Genomic DNA, 19658 nt, shown 5'->3' with positions numbered 1-19658 from the left:
AGATGTGAGACAGGTCTCAACTCTGACTATGTTTAAATCCAGGCTGAAAACAGTTCTATTTAGCTGTGTATATGACTCTCTTCACTTTTCATTCAATTGATTAATGATTATTTTTTGTTTTATGGAATTATTTTATTTGCCTTCTTGTGATTTTATGTAGCTGTAAAGCACTTTAAATTGCCTTGTGTACAAATTGTGCTCTACAAATAAACTTGCCTTGCCACATGAAACACAATCGATGTCATTTATTCACTTGCTACTGTACTGTTTGCTACCAACAATCAATAAAGTATAATTAATTTGATTTAAAGCATATTTGTGAGAGTGATCTTTTTTTCAATGCCATTTATGCTTTTTACAGAACAATTGATATATTTAAGGATGGTTGAAGGCTGGTTAAAAGTAGTTAAATATTTCTGAAGCCGATTCTTATCTGTTTACATGTGCAAAATTATGTAATATTGTTTTACATGCGCTTAGTTGGAGAAAGTTGGAGAGCAAACTCCAACAAAACAACATGAGGGAGGTGTGGAGTGGTCTGAGAACCATCGGTGGCCATGAAAAAAAGAGTGGCCTGGGAATGGAAGGAGGCCACTGAGTTAAACTTGTTCTTTAACCCCTCTAACTCCTGATCCCTTACCATCTACCTCAACCTTATCTTACCTTATGTCTGCATCTGTGTTCCAAGTCTTCAACAATCACAAAAACATTGAATGATATTACAGAACTCATGCTTCATGCTTATAGCAGCAGTTTTATTGAACAAAGTGCATGAAATTGGGAACTTTAAAATAAACTACAGTGCAATGCAAAGTGTCATTAAACCTGGCTAAGAATGAAAATTCAAACGTTTTATTATACTAAGCTGCTGACATCAAAGCACTACAATTTAAAACTTGATTTAAATCTTTGTGTATAAAATTCAAAAACGATTTCAATCAATTGAAGTGAACCACAACACAGCAGTAAGTCAAATAGGATATTTTACACAGCAACATGAAAAAAACCACGTTTATAAAAATATAAAACTATTTACAATTACTATGTACATATAATTTCTATATGTACAGTGAGTTATTACAGAATATTTACAGATTGTTAAGGCATATTTACATCTAAGTCCTCCAACTTGTCTACAGCAGAGGTGAAGTCTTCATAGCATAAACTCTGTTGTTCAGACCTTTTGATGAGGACATCATCTTTACGGGGCAGAATGTCTTTCTCTTGTATCTTCTGTGTCCCTGTGTTGGTTGGGCACAGAGTGTACAGACTGGAATATTTTGCACCCTTGACAATTTGGCTCCAACTTCTAATGGATGCCCCTGGTGTTTGCGCTTGTAGTGCGTAGCTCTCGCCCAGGCTAAATGACCGACAGTGCTGGGCAACGTGCCGGTGGTGTGTGTAGCAGGCGGTGTGGACGCAGTTGGAGGAGCTGTAGCAGGCGTATCGGCCGGCTTAGGGATCACCTGACGGGCAGGCATTGTGGTCTGTGTGGAGGGGCCTGCAATCGCAGAGGGAGCTGCTGATACAGAAGGGCAGGGCAAAGGGCTGGTGATAGCACAGGTGATGGGAAGGACTGATGTAGAGGGACCAGCTATCACAGGGGTCACCAGAATGGCAGGTGATATGGGTCGTAAAGAGCGTCCTGCAGTCTTAAGGGCTGCTGTAGATGCAGACAGGGACGGTACAGGCCTGGTGATGGTCGAGGTGGCGGGGGTTTTTCTTATTAGCTGTGGCACTTTTAGGTGCGGCCGGGAGACAGGCATCGTTATGTCCGACCTTCCCTTCAAAACCTTTGTCCCGGCAGTGCTTGGTGTGGGCACATATTTCATCAGCTGGTAGTCTGGTGGAGGGAGGACTGTAGGCTGATGAGGGGCAGGAGGAAGGTCTGTTGATGAGATGGAGGTGATCTTTGTGATGGTGGATGGTTGTATTGTTGCCTTCATGTTAACAAGCCGCTCTTGGTGTTGGATGAAGTCCCGCACGGTCTTGACGTTTATTTTAGGTAGGGGAATGCCAGCTTTGCAGAGAACAGGGTCATCCACTAAAATCCGGTGCTGGACCCGCTCGTATGCCTCCAGGATGGTCGTCTTCTCCGGACTGGTGCGTGACCCATGAGGACAATGCAGCCACAAAAGTTTCACCAGTGTGTACATTAGCCTGTTGTGCTGAGCACTTATGTTTTGTTGTGCTGGTGCGTAGCGTTTGGCCATCTTTACTTTCTGTATCACAGCAGCATCAACAAGGTCGTCTCTTTTAGTGCGGCAGTACAGAGTGTTGCCCCAGTGCGTCCTGTACAGTTGATTGAACTGCTGAGGCTGCTTGTGGTGCTCCTCCACGGCATTCCAGGCTTCCAGGATATTGTTCCTCTGCTCGGTGGTGAGTGACAGCTTGTCCTCTGTCAGGCCAATGTCCAACAGAAGAGAGCAGAACTTTTCCAGCTGCTGAAAGCCAGGAAGAGGAGTTGGACTGCAGACATCCTCCTGTGCAAACAGTGACACACAAATGTTATGCCTGTTGCAGGTGTGATTTATCTAGCCTTATTTGCTTTTCATCTGCTTCTGTCTCTTGTGACTGCAAGTTTTTTAGATTTTGTAACGTTATGTTGACTTTGCACACTACCACATTCACTTGTTAAGCTTTTTCCTTAAGATTATTTCCTTCTTCTACACAAGCTTTAAATACTTTGCTACTGTTTAACTGTTGTTTTAATGTCTAATTTAACTCCTGGCAAAGTGGCAACATTTGAAAACTCGTCTAACACTGGCTCATACGTAGCAGTTGAACGGCTTTAACTCCTGGAATAAAATGTACATCCACATCAACAAACAAACAGCTACTCACAAAGACTGGAAGGTGAGCACTAGCAATTTCATTGCTGGAGAGCCGGATGTGGGGCAGCTCAGCACTCAGCGCATTGTTACGGGTCTCCACGTCACTCTCGTAAGCCTCATCTGGCTCATCTGGATCATGCTGCCCAGGCTGAAGCACCTCCTCCTCTGGATCCGGCCCATCGTTCACGATGTCTGCGAGAGAAAAAGGGCCCGATTCTCCTGTACTCTGACTAAACAGGTATTCCAACCTGAGCAGCTCATTAGAGAGGACATCAGCGGGAGCCTGGAAGTTTTCCTCCACAGTCTCTCCGAACAGCTGCAGACAGCGGGTGTTGAGGCGGTCGATAAGCGGTGCAGAGTAGATTCTGTGGTGCCGTCCTTTTCCCCCAAACACTGCATCAGAGCGGCGGTCAGAATTCCACCGTGCAATGCCACTTATCAGATAGACCTGATAGGGCCGGGCTGCGCAGTGGGGACCTGAACATCCCAATAAAACACATGAGATGACTCACAGTGACACGTGTGACATTTTATAAATATCCACACTACACCTGTGCACCTGGGAGCATGTTGGGCAAAGTTTTGTGGAATCCTTCCAGGCTGTTGTTGCCACGCAGACATTTGTAGTAGGGCACATCCACTTTGTTGATGGTCGTTGTACGCGCCACCCTATATATGTAGATGTCTGGAGGATCCTGGATGCACTCCAGGTGTCGCCGCTGCGCCGCCCACATCTCATCAATGGCCGCTGCAAATACAAATGACGTACAGACACACAAACCGATTGTTGTGTACACTTTTTTATGCCACACAACTAGTATTAATGTTGTAACTTTTAGTGTCAGGTCTTTATACCAGGTGTCTTGAAGAGGCTGACTCCACTCTCATCCAGCCCCGCGGGACCTTTCAGTTCCTCAATGGCCAGGTTGATGAGCCTAAACGTTTCCTGCGCCCCTTGTGTGACCCGTCGCACGTCATGTTTCAGCTGCTCCCTGGAAATAAAAAGGCGAATGACGTCCTCATCTGTCACAGCCTTCAGAGCTGTCGGGTCCTTGGCTCTGACAGCCTTGATGAGGAGCTCCATGTCTGCTCGGCTGTACGCCAGCACCGCCCCAGCAAGTGCAGACTTGAACACTGCGTACTTGGAGTGAGACTCTGTGCGGACGGCTGCATCGAAACGGTGAATCCAGTGAAAGATGTGCAGACGCACAACCATTCCACTGTCCACCCAAGACTGGAACAAAGTCTCCACAGCTGTTGGGCCCTGTGCACGGCAACACCCACGGTCCACATTCAGGATGCTGGGGACAGGTTGGTTGGCCAGTCGAAACCTCTCCATTACTCCATGGCACATAGGTCCCAGCTTCTCTGTGGACTCCTCACAGGTCAGCACAAAAGTCACTATCTGGGAGTATTCATTTCCAATGCTGGTGAACCTGAGCCGTGACCCTCACCAGACAGCTTCTTCACTACCTAAAAAACATTTGGAGTTTGCATCCCAACTTAGTTGCTTGTTCTTCTATAATTTAACAGTGCATGACAATATGTTTATAATAGGAAATATGTTCTGTATGCCACAATCTATGATTGCGTTTTGATTTACATACTTTCTTGGTGGAATCCATCTTTAGCACAGTGCCAAAAGGGGAAAGGATCTGGCTCCTGTTGTCCTGCACGTTGTCGGCCTCTGCCAGCAGGAAGGCGTGGCGCAGGAGCCGTGCAGACGGGAGATTTCTTGGAGGAGGCGGAGCCTGAAATGTGTGACCTACTGCAGAAACAATCCCTCCAGGTTTCACTAAGCTCATAAGGAGTGTGGTGTACAGGTCTTTGCATTGAAGGTGCTTCTCCGTGTGGTTTTCCTGTATCTGACGCCACACCTGGACCATAGTGTTCCCTTCGGTTCGGTCCCTCAGAAGACACACAACATTCTTGTCCACACCACGCCTGTTAGTGGAGGAAAAATTGGTAACTTTAGGTCGGTTCGAATAACTTCTTTAAAGACTGACACGTGCACACACGATGCTGAGTGAACTCAGGCAGGGAACACAGCTTGATGTGCCTCGATCAGTTGTGTTATAATAACGGGATCCCATGCAAGACACCGACCTGTTGTGCCACCTTCTCCACCCCTGGCTCTTTGTGCAAGGCTCACAGCACAGGACCTCCGTCAGCATCGTGTACCAGTTGGATACGTCACAAATGTGACGTACCTGGAGTACAGATCAGCGAACAAAATTGTTGGTACCCCTCAGTTAAAGAAGGAAAAACCCACAATTCTCACTGAAAGCACTTGAAACCTACAAAAGTAACAATAAATAAAAATTCATTGAAAATTGAATAATCAAAATCAGCCATTACTTTTGAAATGTTGATTAACATAATTATTTAAAAAAACAAACTAATGAAATAGGGCTGGACAAAAATGATGGTACCTCTATAAAAGATTGAAAACTATTTGACCAGAGTGACATGATTAACTCAGGTGTGTCCTTTAATTGACATCACAGGTGTTTCCAAACTCATAATCAGTCAGTCTGCCTATTTAAAGGGAGACAAGTAGTCACTCTGCTGTTTGGTGAAAAGGTGTGTACCACACTGAACATGGACAACAGAAAGCGGAGGAGAGAATTGTCCCAGGACATCCGAAAAAAAATGATAGACAAACATCTTAAAGGTGCAGGCTATAAGACCATCTCTAAACAGCTTGAAGTTCCTGTGACAACAGTGGCTCATATTATTCAGAAGTTCAAGACCCACGGGACAGTAGCCAACCTCCCTGGACGTGGCCGCAAGAGGAAAATTGATGACAGATTGAAGAGACAGATCGTTCGAATTGTATCCAAAGAGCCCAGGACCACCTCCAAAGAAATTAAAGGTGAACTCCAAGGCCAAGGTACATCAGTGTCAGATCGCACCATTCGACGTTGTTTGAACCAAAGTGGACTTCATGGGAGACGACCAAGGAGGACACCACTGCTGAAAAAAATCATAAAAAAGCGAGACTGGAATTTGCAAAAATGCATGTTGACAAGCCACAAAGCTTCTGGGATGAATGTCCTTTGGACAGATGAGACCAAACTGGAGCTTTTTGGTAAGGCACATCAAGTCTATGTTCATAGACTCAAAAACCAAGCATACGAAGAAAAGAACACTGTCCCTACGGTAAAACATGGAGGAGGCTCAGCAATGTTTTGGGGCTGCTTTGCTGCATCTGCTACAGGGTGTCTTGAATGTGTGCAAGGTAAAATGAAATCTGACGACTATCAAGGCATTCTGGAGAGAAATGTGCTGCCTAATGTCAGAAAGCTTGGTCTCAGCCGCAGGTCATGGGTCTTCCAACAGGACAACGATCCAAAACACACAGCCAAAAACACCCAAGAATGGCTGAGAGAAAAGCGTTGGACTATTCTAAAGTGGCCTTCCATGAGCCCAGATCTGAATCCCATTGAACATCTGTGGAAGGAGCTGAAACATGCCATTTGGAGAAGACACCCATCAAACCTGAGACAACTGGAGCAGTTTGCTCATGAGGAGTGGGCCAAAATACCTGTTGATAGCTGCAGAACGCTCTTTGACAAATACAGAAATCGTTTAATTGCAGTGATTGCAACAGGTTGTGCAACAAAATATTAAGTCATGGGTACCATCATTTTTGTCCAGCCCTATTTCATTAGTTTTTTTTTTTTTTAATAATTATGTTAATCAACGATTCAAAAGTAATGGCTGATTTTGATTATTTAATTTTCAATAAATTTTACTTTATTGTTACTTTTGTAGGTTTCAAGTGCTTTCAGTGAGAATTGTGGGTTTTTCCTTCTTTAACTGAGGCGTACCAACAATTTTGTCCACGTGTGTATATAATAACAATAATGATAATAACATATAACAATATATAATAAAATCAAGATGATTTTCAAGGAACTTTTCCTTTTACATGTTTAGATACATTGTAATCATTATTCAGCCATGATGCTTTTACTCTAACACAGCTGAATTGAGTTATACCCGGTGGTGGTAGCCAGACTTGTACAGGTACACATTACGACCCTTTCCAACACACTCATCTCCACGAGGACACTTCAGGGAAGATCTCCAGACTCCTACAGGGCGCCACGCAAAGACACGGCTGCGGAAAAAACAGGTGTGGTACAGGCAGAGCACCTCCGACGAAGCCTGGAGGTTCTGGAGGGGAAAACCACATGCGGTCTGACTTCATCACCCTTCGCCTCTTGAGCACACCAGTGATGTCCTTTTAGATTTGAACGGCAGTGAAGAGACCTCTCTCTGTGTCCTCCTTTAGCCATGAGATGTCAGCTGCTGGAATGCCATTTGGGTTTTCCCAAAGACGTACCCAGCCCTCTAACTCCACCTGTAACACGCACAACACGTACAAAGCAAAGTTGTTTTTATTATTTGTAACATGAAATGATACACATGGAGCACAGTTTAAAGAAGCGTCTCACACTTATGTTTGCATTCACTGTAAATGTTACTTACAGGTGAGTCACTTAGAGGTGGTTTCAGTGGATAATCCTGGCCTTGGGATGCGGACGGGGCTTCAGTTGGCTGTGCAGCAGATTCCGGCTGATTGGGCGGGATCCTGGATATGTGCTTCTTGTGTGGCAGCTTGGGTGGTGCGGTGGACTCTGGCAGCTTGGGTGGTGCGGTGGACTCTGGCAGCTTGGGTGGTGCGGTGGACTCTGGCAGCTTGGGTGGTGCGGTGGACTCAGGCAGCAAAAAGCCTTTGGGAAACACTGTAGTCTGGGAGCTTTACCTTGTCTCTGGGACCAGAATCTTCAGTCTTAGACTCCTGGGACTGGGTAGAGTCTAAAAATGTATACATTTTTTTTATCTTATATTATGACTTATTTACATAAAACTACTTCATATAAATTGACTGATGTGTCTTACTTACGTTCCACAGCCTCGCATGCAGCTACCATCTCAGCTTCATCACCGGGCCATAATGACGGACTATACTTAGAGGTGCTTTCCTGCAGTTGCTGGACAATAATGCAGTGTAACAATCAGAATGTATGATATACCACGTTTACCACGTAAACACAAACAAGCATACTTACAACACTAAACACTCAATACTTAGTTGATGAAATACCACCTATTTGAGTATTTGTTATTTTCTGTGTAATTCTAACCTTTCTCTTTCTGAACACTTACTTTCTCCTTCTCATAAATATACTTTCTGAACCTCTTCATCGTCACACTTGTGATGTGGGTCACCGGTGTGTTCAACCACCTCCTCACTGAGCTGTAGGCCTTCTGTGCTCTGTCTCTCTCGCTGTCAGTGAACTGCTCTGGCTTCTTCTTTAATCTTCCATGCTGACTGTAGAGCTCCCACATCTCCTGAAAGCTGCTGTCCTCGAAGCCTTTCTGACCATAGATGCACCTGTCGATGTTTGCCTCAAGGACAATGGAGACTTGTGGGAAGCTCTCTGCATACTCAGCGAGGAAGTCTTTCACCCACTGGTTCACTGCCTCTCCTCTCTTTTGTCTGACTGACTGACTGTGCTTGTCAATTATGCTGGAATGATATATATTACCTTAATTCAAACAAGCATCATTTATATCATCTGACTGTGACAAACAGATTAGTAATTGAACCAAGAATGAAACAGATGTGTAAACATGCCACCAAATTTGGCATATTATATATATATATATATATATCCTGAGCGTGCCTGTGGCGACTGTGGAAAGGAACCTCTTGCAGAACCAGACTCAGGAAGGGTGGCCAAAAAAAAAAACCCCACTTTGCTTTAAACCTTTAAATTGTCAAGCATTTGCATGACTAAGAGCGTAGTTTGCCTGTGGAAGGGGTTCCATGGTGTAAAGGTCAGCACTCTGGACTTTGAATCCAGTGATCCGAGTTCAAATCTCAGTGGAACCTTCAGGTGTTTGCTGTCATGTTTGTGTTCTGGAAAGAAGATGAGTGGATGAGGTTAGTCAGTTGTCAAGTCACACCAGAGTGTGTGATTGACCAATTCCAAAGAGAGGGCTTAACTTGGTTAATGTTGAAAAAGTGAAACATTCAGCTGAGAGGGTCTGTGCTATTTGCCTTCTCACCTCTGGGTGTCACTAATTGAATCTATTTGGTTTCTTCTTCCATATTAATTTGCAATGCATATATTTTTCCATGCTCTCCATTTGGAATTTGGACACAGAAGCCAAAGGAGAAGGAAACAGGAAAAACAATCCCATGGTAACAATCAGCGACAAGGAGAACTACTCAAAAGCCTGCACAATTAACCCGGTGCCAACCCATGGGCCAACCAATCATCCAATCAAGGAGCAGCAATTTCTGCCTGCCGGGATCTGAGCGTCAACTCCATGCGGTGCGCACAAGTTGGTACTGATTTAGGAAAAAGAGGATTGTACAATTTTACTCCTTGGTATGGATACTCTTTCAAAAAAGTCCAAAAAATTAAATATGTGGTTGATAAAACTGTGTGACTCAGTCCTTCAACACAAAAGGCAGGCAAAGGAGAATCAGCTGTCCTCTCCATCTAATCATGGGAGGATGGCCTGACTACGATCAGGGACCTGAGCAGCAAAGAATAGATAGACATGATAAATAGTTATATATATGTACACACTAGTCTCCAATACTACTATGATAAAAAGAGATCCAATGTACAGGTCCAAGTTGTACAGGAATGTGTTGTAGAAATTTGTTCTATATTTTTGTTGTAAATCCACAACAGGTTTCATCATCTGCTAATCCTGGAGGAGACAAGTTGTAAAGGAATTTATCAATACATAAAGATGCTTATATTATAAGACTGAAACATCCTTGAACAGCAGATCACTGTAAAGACATACATATAATATTGTGATTATGTCAGTGGAAATGTAAAGTCAACAATATTGTTGACTTTACATTTCTTTTAACATCTTGTAAAAATATAACAATGTAAACATAAAAACAGCAACCTCAAAACAAAACATAGCATGTTACCTGGATGGAAAACCATGCGTCTCTACAGTCTGAAGGAAGAAATCTTGGGCTGTTGATGCCTTGTTGTTATTGGTAGCGTGTAGGTACATGATCTTTGTGAGCATTTGGAAAACATAAACCCCACAGAAACACATTAAACATTAACTACAATAATATAAGAAATAATAAATGAATGAAATATTGTTCCATGTGTGATGTTAGACTTAAAGCTATACTTACCTTTCTGGCATGTAGCACAGCACTTAGTAAAAATTTAAACATGAACAACTCCCCCTCCCTCCAAAGTCTCACCCTCTTCCCCCTGCCTGACCTGTGACGCTCCCCTCCTCCCTGACGTGTGAGGTGAGAAAGTGATGGTGCGTTCCATCTCCCCCGGATGTCGGAGCGGAGAATGTTGTCAAGTTATCAGCGGTCCAGTTACCACGTCCATCAAGGCTATTCTTGTGCTTGCCGTGTCCGAATATAAACAACTTGTGATCTACCAGGCTAATGTTAGCACGGCCTGCGTTGTAGTTCGCGTGTAGTTTCAACACCTGGTGGCTTGCTTTTACATTTTAGTGTGCCATAAGCTTATTAGGAGCATTTTAAGATTACAAAAGAAAAGTGTAGAATTGCCAGAAAGAAAAGTATAGCTTTAACAAAATTAAGTTGAATATTATATCCCACACTATAATCTCCATGGGGACACTGACCTTTCTTGAAGAGACATCTATTCCAAACATTACCACACCATATCTGTAAAATAAAAATGTATCAATTGTTTAATGCAGCTACATCGTGGTCCATTACACCAGATTCCAGAAATCTGCAGAATGTATGCCATAGACCATTTTTAAATCAATATATAAATATATAATGTCCATGTGATGTCCTTTGCTGTCAGCTTACCTGATCAACTTGTGGTTGGTATCTTTATGTACGAGTGACAGAGGAGCTGCGACATTGTAGGTCCTTCTCACAACACATCCGAGGCTTGTCATTCTCTGTAGTATTCCTAGACTATCAACCCGGTGCATCGAATCCCACACTCTGTCCACTGAACTCTGTGGCCTAAAGCCCTAAGACGACCTTTTACCATTCTGTGACCTGTAGGAAAATTTATTTAAGATATATTGATTGATAATCATGTGAACAAACAATTTAGGCATTTCACTTTTTCTCAGGTATACATGCTATGATGACCGTTGTTATGATAATGTCCAGGACTCTCCACTAAGGCACAGACTAGAAAATTGAAAAAATAATATCGATAGCCTGCGATGGACTGGCGACCTGTCCAGGGTGTACCCTGCCTTTCGCCCAATGACTGCTGGGATAGGCTCCAGCCCACCCGCTACCCGATTAACGGACTGTCGGTATAGAAAATGGATGGATATCGATAGCCTTTAGGCTATAAAAATAGCAGTCATTAAAGTAGCCGGCCCTCAGCTAGACTTAGTTGTGGAGCCTATATGGGCGGCAGCCGGTGCCTGTGGAAAGCCCTGTCATTTCAAATGTTACTATTATGGCACAAATCTTTTTATAATGCTATGGACAAGTGCATGATATAATTCAAAGAAAAACTTTCTGTAAAAAGCACCAACCCAAATTCTGGGAGTCTTGCTTGATGGCAGAGACCAAGCTGTCAAGTTCATCATCTGTCATTTTACTGTAGCCTTCCCTTTTTGAGAGGCCCCACTGTCGCATTCTGCGTTTCAGTGTTCTCACTGATACACCAGCAGTGTGGAAATACAGGGGACAGAGAGGTCAATTTCAATCAAATGCTGGACGTGGTCTTTGGAAAAAAACATATGCCGGCTTGTTCACAGATACGAGACTTGTGTTCTTTTCACAGATTTTTACTGTGGTCTTCATCGTCGGCTTTCACCACAAGTACACCGTAGAACTGATAAAACACAAATGATGTACAAATATTACATTACACATGCCTCAACTAAAAGAAAATATATTATTTACAAACACAAACTTATATACCACTTCGGCCTGCAAGTGGACAAACCGGTAAACTTAAAACCGCTTATGGTCTCCGTTGATTGCTTTCTTAATTGGATCCATATCAATGATACCAGTTTACCGGACCGCTTTTTAAAACCGGAAGTGACATCACGGTCACCTTAAACTAAACTTATCAAGTTTTAACTTTTAACTTTTACCTAACACTAAATGTTATTAACTATATCCTTTAAACATTGCTAAAAAATAAATATAAACATCAAAACACTTAAAACAAACGTGTCATACGGACTTCCTCTATGGCCATAAAATCATAGCTGCATCTAGTGGCGAAACATAAATATAACTGCCGTTACATTGCCTATTTGACAGTTTAAAGTGGCTGCACGTGCACTTTTTCTATCTGGCCTCAGTACATTTCTGAAATGTATTCATTTGTGTTTGTAAAACATTGGAAACTTTATTTCTGAGCCCACATCAGTGGGTTCTGGTTGTTAACACATAGATGAGGAGACAGTTCAGTGTGTGAGGATAAAAGCAGAGGAGAACCTGGGACATCTGAGCAGATCTGGGATCAGCACCTTGGATATCAGCAGGGATTCTTAGGAAGGAAGGAAATGGGATGAATCTGCAGACTGCAGGAAGATCTGTTAACAGTCTGCAGACTAATGTGAGACAATAATATTTGTGCGTGTTTGGTATCCAGAAGAATTCAGACAGATGAAGTCACTGTGAGCTGAGCAGTGCTGGAAGATGATATGAATGAGTGACCTACATGAGGTTTATGTGTGCGCTCATTTCCAGTCTTTGACAAAGATTGAAAAGTGAATTTACTTGACTGATTTCCTTCCTGATGTGAAGTATGTCAAGAAGCTGTCCGTGTTGAGTGAGCAGCAGCGCCTCCTGCAGGTGTAAAAAACTTACAGCACCTGGTATTCCCAGGCGGTATACCATCCAAGTACTAACCAGGCCCGATCCTGCTTAGCTTCCGAGATAGGAGGAGATCGGGCGTGTTCAGGGTGGTATGGCCGTAAGCGAGAGAATCAGTCACAAATGTCTTCTTCAAGATAATGTAACCGTTTAAAAATGAGCATTTTGTGATGATTTCATCTAACTAAGCAGCCTCGGTCTCTCTGTGTGACGCTGAACAGAAAAATACACACAGGGAACAGAAGAGGTCGACAGACACTAAGTTATCTGAGAGTCTCACTTTCAGCTGCAGAGAACTGTTATAATTGGCTTTGATCTTAGACATTATAAATTCATATTCTGTATTTTACTAAATAACCTATGTTCCTAGCTGGTACTTTTCCACTCTGCTCATACTGCACAATCGATGACATTAAATGGTCCAAGACCTTAGAATGACATAAACAACTGGGTCAGACTAAACATCTCTATTAGGGCAGATAGGTGTGGTACATTAGATCCACGCCTAAAACAGCACTCACACACACACACACATTGTTTATCACATCCAAAGAACACAACAAGGACAGCAGCTGGCCTGAGCATGTCACCCAAAACTGGCCAATTATACTCTGACAAGTGTGAAAACAACTTCTGTGAGATAAAGCTGAATATAAATATAACATGTTTCCGGATAACGGGGCTCGGCCTGACGGATTTCCTGCGGGAGCTCTGGCACTCCGAGTCCAGCGCTGCAATATACTTTACTTGTGACCACTAATAAATACTTTTTTAATAAACGATTTCTCCAGCTTGTTCTTGGGCTTCCAATGAAAAAATCGGGCTAACAGAACCAACACGAGAGAGAAGAACATGTGCAGGATCAAAATCAGCCTCTCAAGCCAATTACGTGAAAAAATAAAAGGAATATATGGTTCCTGCAGTTATATAATATATATTTGTTACAGTGACTCAAACAGGCCTAACGTTAGCCTGTTCGGGCCATGGTTAAAGCAAGTTTGGGCGGTTTCCCACCATAGTCCTGTGATTTTCCACAGCTTCCTTCAGCCTGCAGTCGAGCGTATCCTTTGTTGTAATTTATTCTTTATCCGTAGCTTTAGTTTTATTACGCTAAGTTTCATAGCCTGGTTTTGTTCCTCTGTGTTTTTTGGAGGGATCTTTGTTGTAATCTTTTAATCATCTCCGTTAGCGGAGCTTTTGCGTTGTTAATTGTTTTAGTTTCATAGCCCTCCGTTAGTGGAGTGATTTTGTGTTTTGCTCTTGGAGGATCTTTGCGCCGCCGTTATAGGTGTGCTGATAGATAACTGTTAAGGTTTCATAGTGCCTCTGTTTCTGAGAGAGCTTCTTTTGTTTAAGTCCGCCTCGTTAGGAGAGCTGCGAGTTTCTTATCTTTAATAGCTCTTTGTTTTCCTCCTGGAGTGGAGAGGCTTTTGGTTTGATCATTTTCACAGCTGCACTCTCCTCCTCCATAGTTATTGAGGAGAGTGCTCAGGAGTTTCACAGCCCGTTTCTTTGCTCTGTGAGCAGATCATCAACCTGTTGTTTATATGAATAAACAGTCTTGACTTTGAACTCGACCCTGCATCTGTGTCCTGAGGCCTCGACTAAATCTTCAGACATATTTTTACTTTGTCTAAATTTAAGTTTTAGACTAATCGACGAGCAAATTGTTGGTCAGGAACATCCCTCGTGGGTCCAACTCGCCTCAGCTGAACTCAGATGGATCGTCCCGAGAAATCTACAGTACATCCGATGTGATAGAAGTACAGCCTACAACCCCTGTAGAGCTTCTGTTGCTGCTCTCTGTCACAGCTGTGGATTGTTTCTCCAGTCAGTAACTTGTTTGCTGCTCTGTCAGATAATGCAGCGACACGTGTTTCCTACAGACTGTCACAGACATTTTTGTGCTGTAGCTTTTGAATGCTGCTTTATCGACAGCTTAATTTAACTTAAAGCAGCACTTTGCTGCTTGTTTCCTCCTCTCTCCCCCTGCTTTTTCTGCCTGTGCTTTTATAAAAGTGCTGCTCTGTTCTGTTAATAAACCCTTTCAGTTTACAGCCTCTGAGGCTGTTTTTACTTCTCAGACCATCCTGAGAAGGATCATGAGGCCGATGCCAGATAGTGAGGATGAGCACAGCAGCCTGGAGGAGACGTGCAGCTCAGGCTTTCTGAGAGACCACACTGAAAATGCTCAGATTGTAAATGTTCTCTCAGAGAAACAGACCTGAACAATGTACATCTCCTAAAGCTGCTGCTGATTCTTCACACTGACTCCATATTTATGAAACGTGATGGTGGAAAATCTACCCGGTAACATGATGGAAACATTGTTTTATTTTACCGCAGAAAGACCAGTTTCTTTTTACAGGTGAAGCAGAGATTCTTTGATCTTTGGGTAAACTTGAGAAAGTTCTGCTGTTCAGCATCTTATTGGCAGCTTTAAATACTTCTGACTGTGTCTCTGTGGGCTCCTCTCAGGAACTGCACCACCTCCTGAAGCTGTGGACAGGTTGGAGTATACCTCCCCAGCACCTGTATGCAGGAGTTCCTCCTGAAATGACCACGCCTGTAGCCTCAGCCTGCAGGACCTGCTGAAACTGCCTCTGAAGAGCCAAAGCTAGCAGACATTCAGAGAAAAGCTCCAAGCGTCTGTTAGAAGTACAGACTTTGGCTTTGGAATGATCCGATGTGAATAATGTGAGAAACTGAGCGTCTTTAAGTTGAACATTTCAAAGTTGTAGCAGTTAGTCTGTTCCTCTGTTTCATGCTGCTCATTGAAGGCTGTGGAGCAGTGAGCCATGTTAAGGCTTTACCTCATTAACTGGAAGTGTGTGAGGTTGGGAACAGTTCAGGAGAACTGAGAACAAACATTTCAATCTGAAGTTTTAGTTACAAATGTTAAAGTTTGGTTAATAAAGACGATTGAACATGAAGTGTTTGGTGCACTTTTCCATCCAGCAGTGTGTGAACGTTGGTGAACTCGTCCAGTTCTGCTGTGGCTGCATCAGCTGCTGTGGTGCGGCTGCATAGATGTGGAGTGCATCCATGAAGGGAACATCGGGGTCAGGTGACCTGGCCATGTTCTCGCTCAGGTGTCCTTCAAGCTGCACTTGGGCTCCTTCAACTCGGTCCGTTTCACCTCCGAGGTCATCAGAGCCGTGTGGTCCATCCCAGTCAGTCCCACAGTCTGCCTCCACCTGAACACAAATAAAACACCATCACAGTTTTAAGCTTATTCAATATTTTGTAGGCTTTCTGGAGACTTAAACAAAAGCTTTGGCATCTTCAGATGTTTCACTGAAACACTTTCAGTTGCAGTTTTAAACTGAAGTTATGAAATCAGTTCTCCTCAGTATAAATATTAAGTTCTGTAATCTAGCCAAATCATTTTAGGCCTTTTAAATGTATCATTTAAATAATGGCTCCTGATATGATGCACTCAGCTGTTTTAACACACCTGATCAGGATCCTGAAGGTGTCTGAATGATGTCCAAAGCTGGTGGGGAGACTGGCTGCCTGCTGCTCTCAGGCCGTGATGCTTCCAAGCATCCATGAAGAAGGCAAGTTGCCTCTGCAGCTGAGGCAGAAAAGCCCAGTGGAGAGCAAAGAGATGACTCATCATCAGGGGTCAAAAGCCCTTCTCTCTCCAGGCTGAGAAACAGAGTATGGAATGGGTCAAGGACTGGAATGGAAACATCTGTCCATCAGCGTTCTATCCTGGAAGAACAAGAGACATGATTCAGAGAAACATTCCAAGCAGGAAGAGAATATGTTTCTGCTCTGAATTAGAACTTCTAGCTGCTGGATGTTATGACTCTACAATGAGGAAACTGATGCTCATAAGTTCAGTGATGGCTTTAGAAATGTGTGTCCAGCCTAATCTGGTCTTGGTGGAGCACTCGCCTGAAAAACTAAGTCTGAAAATGTTTGATGCTGCTGCAAATACAAACAGTTCCAACACAAGAAATAAGAAGAAGGAAAACATGTCTGAAGGTCTTTCCCCCTCAAATATACTTTACATTTAGGAAATATGAAACAACAACAGGCTCTGAAGCAGATGACAGATGTCATTCATGCTTTGTTCAGTGTTTTCTGTCAGTAATGGAGGACAAAGCAGAGTTTGTGAATGAGGCCAGTGAGAGTCCTGCAGAGGAACAGCAGGATGAACGTTGGGGAATAATAACACTCGTTATGTGCTCTCCTGCAGAGCTTTTCTCATAATACATCGCTATGGAAACCTCACCGTTGGTTACGGACACTCCTTCCAGTAACGTGTGAGTCTGGGTTCTCTCCTCGCTGTTCCACCATGAAATGGGCGACCTCAGTATTCTCAGCAGCCTGTCAGAGCGCACAGGTGATGGCAAACCAGACGTGTTGATGGCACCAAGGAAGCTCTCCAGCACTGGAGATGCTCCATTGTTTGTTGCAGCAGACAGATGAACAGTTAAACGGCTGAAGCATCTATTCCAGTGTGAAGGACAAAGAAAAAGAAGATCTAATGCATCAGATCTAAATCTGAAGAAGGTTCATTCACAGCTTCTTTGACACAAAGCAGAGAGACTGCACTGATGCAGCTTACAGAGGACTTTCACATAAGGATCCACTTCATATCAGACTCACTTTGCAGCAGCAGTCCCCTGGCATGAAGGAATGATTTCATCATTCTGTGTCCTGTGTTTGGGGGACTTAGTTGGATTTCTGCAAAGACGGCATCCAGCTCTGCGTCACTCAGTCAGAACAACATGTCCGCCCTAAACCCCAGGAACTCCACCCGGGGAGTCTTAGGGTCGCTCAGGTTAGAATTCCACACTAAGACAGACGTGATTTCATGTAGATCTCATGGACAGACATCGCTGCCAAACATTCCCACGATGCACTTGGGCCTAACAGGTCTGGCAGTCTTTCCCAGCAGTGGATCCACTGACCTGTATGAACTGCCTTTCTGAGCTAAAATCATCAACTGGTTCACAGCTACGAGCCCTTAACTCACTGAACAAACTACAGCTGCAGCAGTGTTGTTCAGGCTGTTCACAGCAGAGTTAAACTGCAGTTTAACTCACTGATGACAAGGTCTTCTCCTCCTGCCTGATCCCATGAAGATAAACTCCTCTGACACACTGATCCACCTCCACACCTTCAACACCACATTCACTGAAGAACCTCTGCATCCTGCACTCTGCTCAGTTCATTCCTCTGTATCTTTATAGAAAGTGTCTTTCTGTCTGAGAAACACTCAGTGTTGAGCAGTAAGTTCACTCTGCACATACCTGCCTCTTTCATTCAGAAACACAAGCGTCGCTTTGAAGATACTTTGCCTCTTCACATAACGTGTCCATGGGGTGTTCACGACAGGCAGAGACACAGATGCAGCCCATACTGAGGTTAAAAAATGTGCGACATCTAGTGGTTGTTAGAATAACTGCACGTGAAAAGAAAAATGCTGGCCATGACATAACTATTTATTCTTTTTTTTTTTTTAATCCTTAACCACGCTTGTTTTCTAATAATAGTTTTTTCGTATAACTAATCATTTAACCAAGTGAAGCTATTTTCTAAAACCAACCGGAAAGGGACAATGTTTGAAGTGAACTTGTTTGTTTACGTGTAACCATGGCAACCAACAAAATGGCGTCCGTGCGGGGGAGAGTCGCGTTATACTACCTTTGTTCTGTGACTCTGACCAGGGGATGTTATTGCCTAAATCCAAGTATGAATTGATAAAAAGGTGTTAAAGGAAAGTGTTGATATGTTTTTAAAGAATTTTGAAGCAGTGTCGGTCTCACTTGACACAAAGTCAGTTGGTTAACAGATGAGTTCAAAGGCATTCAAAGGGACGCAACAGATGCCCACAAAAGCACAGATGTGTCTGCTTGTATGAACATTGGACATCACATCAGTGATATAAGTTGCTGTACTGTAGAGATTTTTGTGGAGCCCAGGAGGAACACCTGCTCAAAGTTAATGCACCCCGAGCCTCAGGGCTGTTGTAAGATTAAAAAAATGGAGTCCCAAAGCTGTAAGCTCTGGACTCCAGGTGGTGGCTTAATGTCTTCCCCATCTGTCAGGGCATCCTACCGGCCACTTCACCCAGAGGAGAGGAACGAGACACCGGCCAGCCGCCTCGATCCAGGACCGACGGAAGCCGCCCAGGGAGGCTTCGGCGTCGGTCCTGGACCGAAGAGCCGGCCGATGTCCCACCCAGCACGCTCCAGGCCAGGACAGTCTATCAGACTCCATAACTACCACCTGTATCACTGCAGGAGGGGCAAAGCCCACTGCAGAGACCCTGGAAGGAGTCTGATAGAGAGGCGACCCTTCACGGCTCCTCGAGGGAACGTGTAGGATTAAACTTTCAGTGGACCTACTGGCCCTATTTATATGATTTCTACGTTCGAAATATGATCACATGACCAGTAGACACCGTCACTGTTGCCCCGGTTATTACCATATATGGGAAAAAAGAACTCACAGAACCTTCCATAAATGGAAATCTGCAAACGAATATCCCCAAAATAGGGGTCTATCAGTGACATGATTGGTCACGTGTGCAGGTGAGGCTGGACATGCATACGTCACCCCAGCACCTCCATGCTCCATGGAAACATGGATCCACATCAGCCTTTTAAGCCAATTCTGTGGTAAAATAGAGGAAACATGTGGTTCCAGCACCTATAGAATTGGGAGAAATGTGAGAAGTAAGTGAAACACTGATGCTAGTTCATGTTTAACAGCTTTAGCCCATTAAATACACATCTCTTTTAAAGGTTAACTGTTCTGGCCAACTGCTTAATAATACTTTATTTGTTTTATTCCATAGGATATTGTTTTGCCCTTCTTGTGGATTCAGCCTTGAATCAGTTCATGTGGCAAGGACATCAGATTATTGAGTCATGATAAGACAACTGAAGGCAGTGTTTAAAAGACATTTTAAATTGGACTTCACAGTATAACTACACATTCATTTG

At 43.6% G+C, this 19658-nt stretch overlaps 1 protein-coding gene, 1 non-coding gene and 1 pseudogene across 3 annotated transcripts in view; 2 read left to right on the top strand and 1 right to left on the bottom strand.

The window, feature by feature from the left end:
• The window catches only part of LOC140291582 (NLR family CARD domain-containing protein 3-like), a 531700-nt gene that overhangs the window by 491583 nt on the left and 20459 nt on the right, over positions 1 to 19658 (top strand). The window lies entirely within an intron of this gene.
• On the top strand, positions 8671 to 8742 carry trnaq-uug (transfer RNA glutamine (anticodon UUG)). The gene has a single exon. It is a non-coding gene; the product is annotated as a tRNA-Gln (tRNA).
• On the bottom strand, positions 12681 to 12799 carry LOC140299430 (5S ribosomal RNA; annotated as a pseudogene).

The sequence above is a fragment of the Leuresthes tenuis genome, unplaced genomic scaffold (genome assembly GCF_036924035.1).
Source record: "Leuresthes tenuis unplaced genomic scaffold, fLeuTen1.0.hap1 SCAF_1, whole genome shotgun sequence".
Lineage (NCBI taxonomy): Eukaryota > Metazoa > Chordata > Actinopteri > Atheriniformes > Atherinopsidae > Leuresthes > Leuresthes tenuis.
Note: the sequence above shows the minus strand (reverse complement) of the source record. Positions and strands in the feature narration are given on the sequence as shown.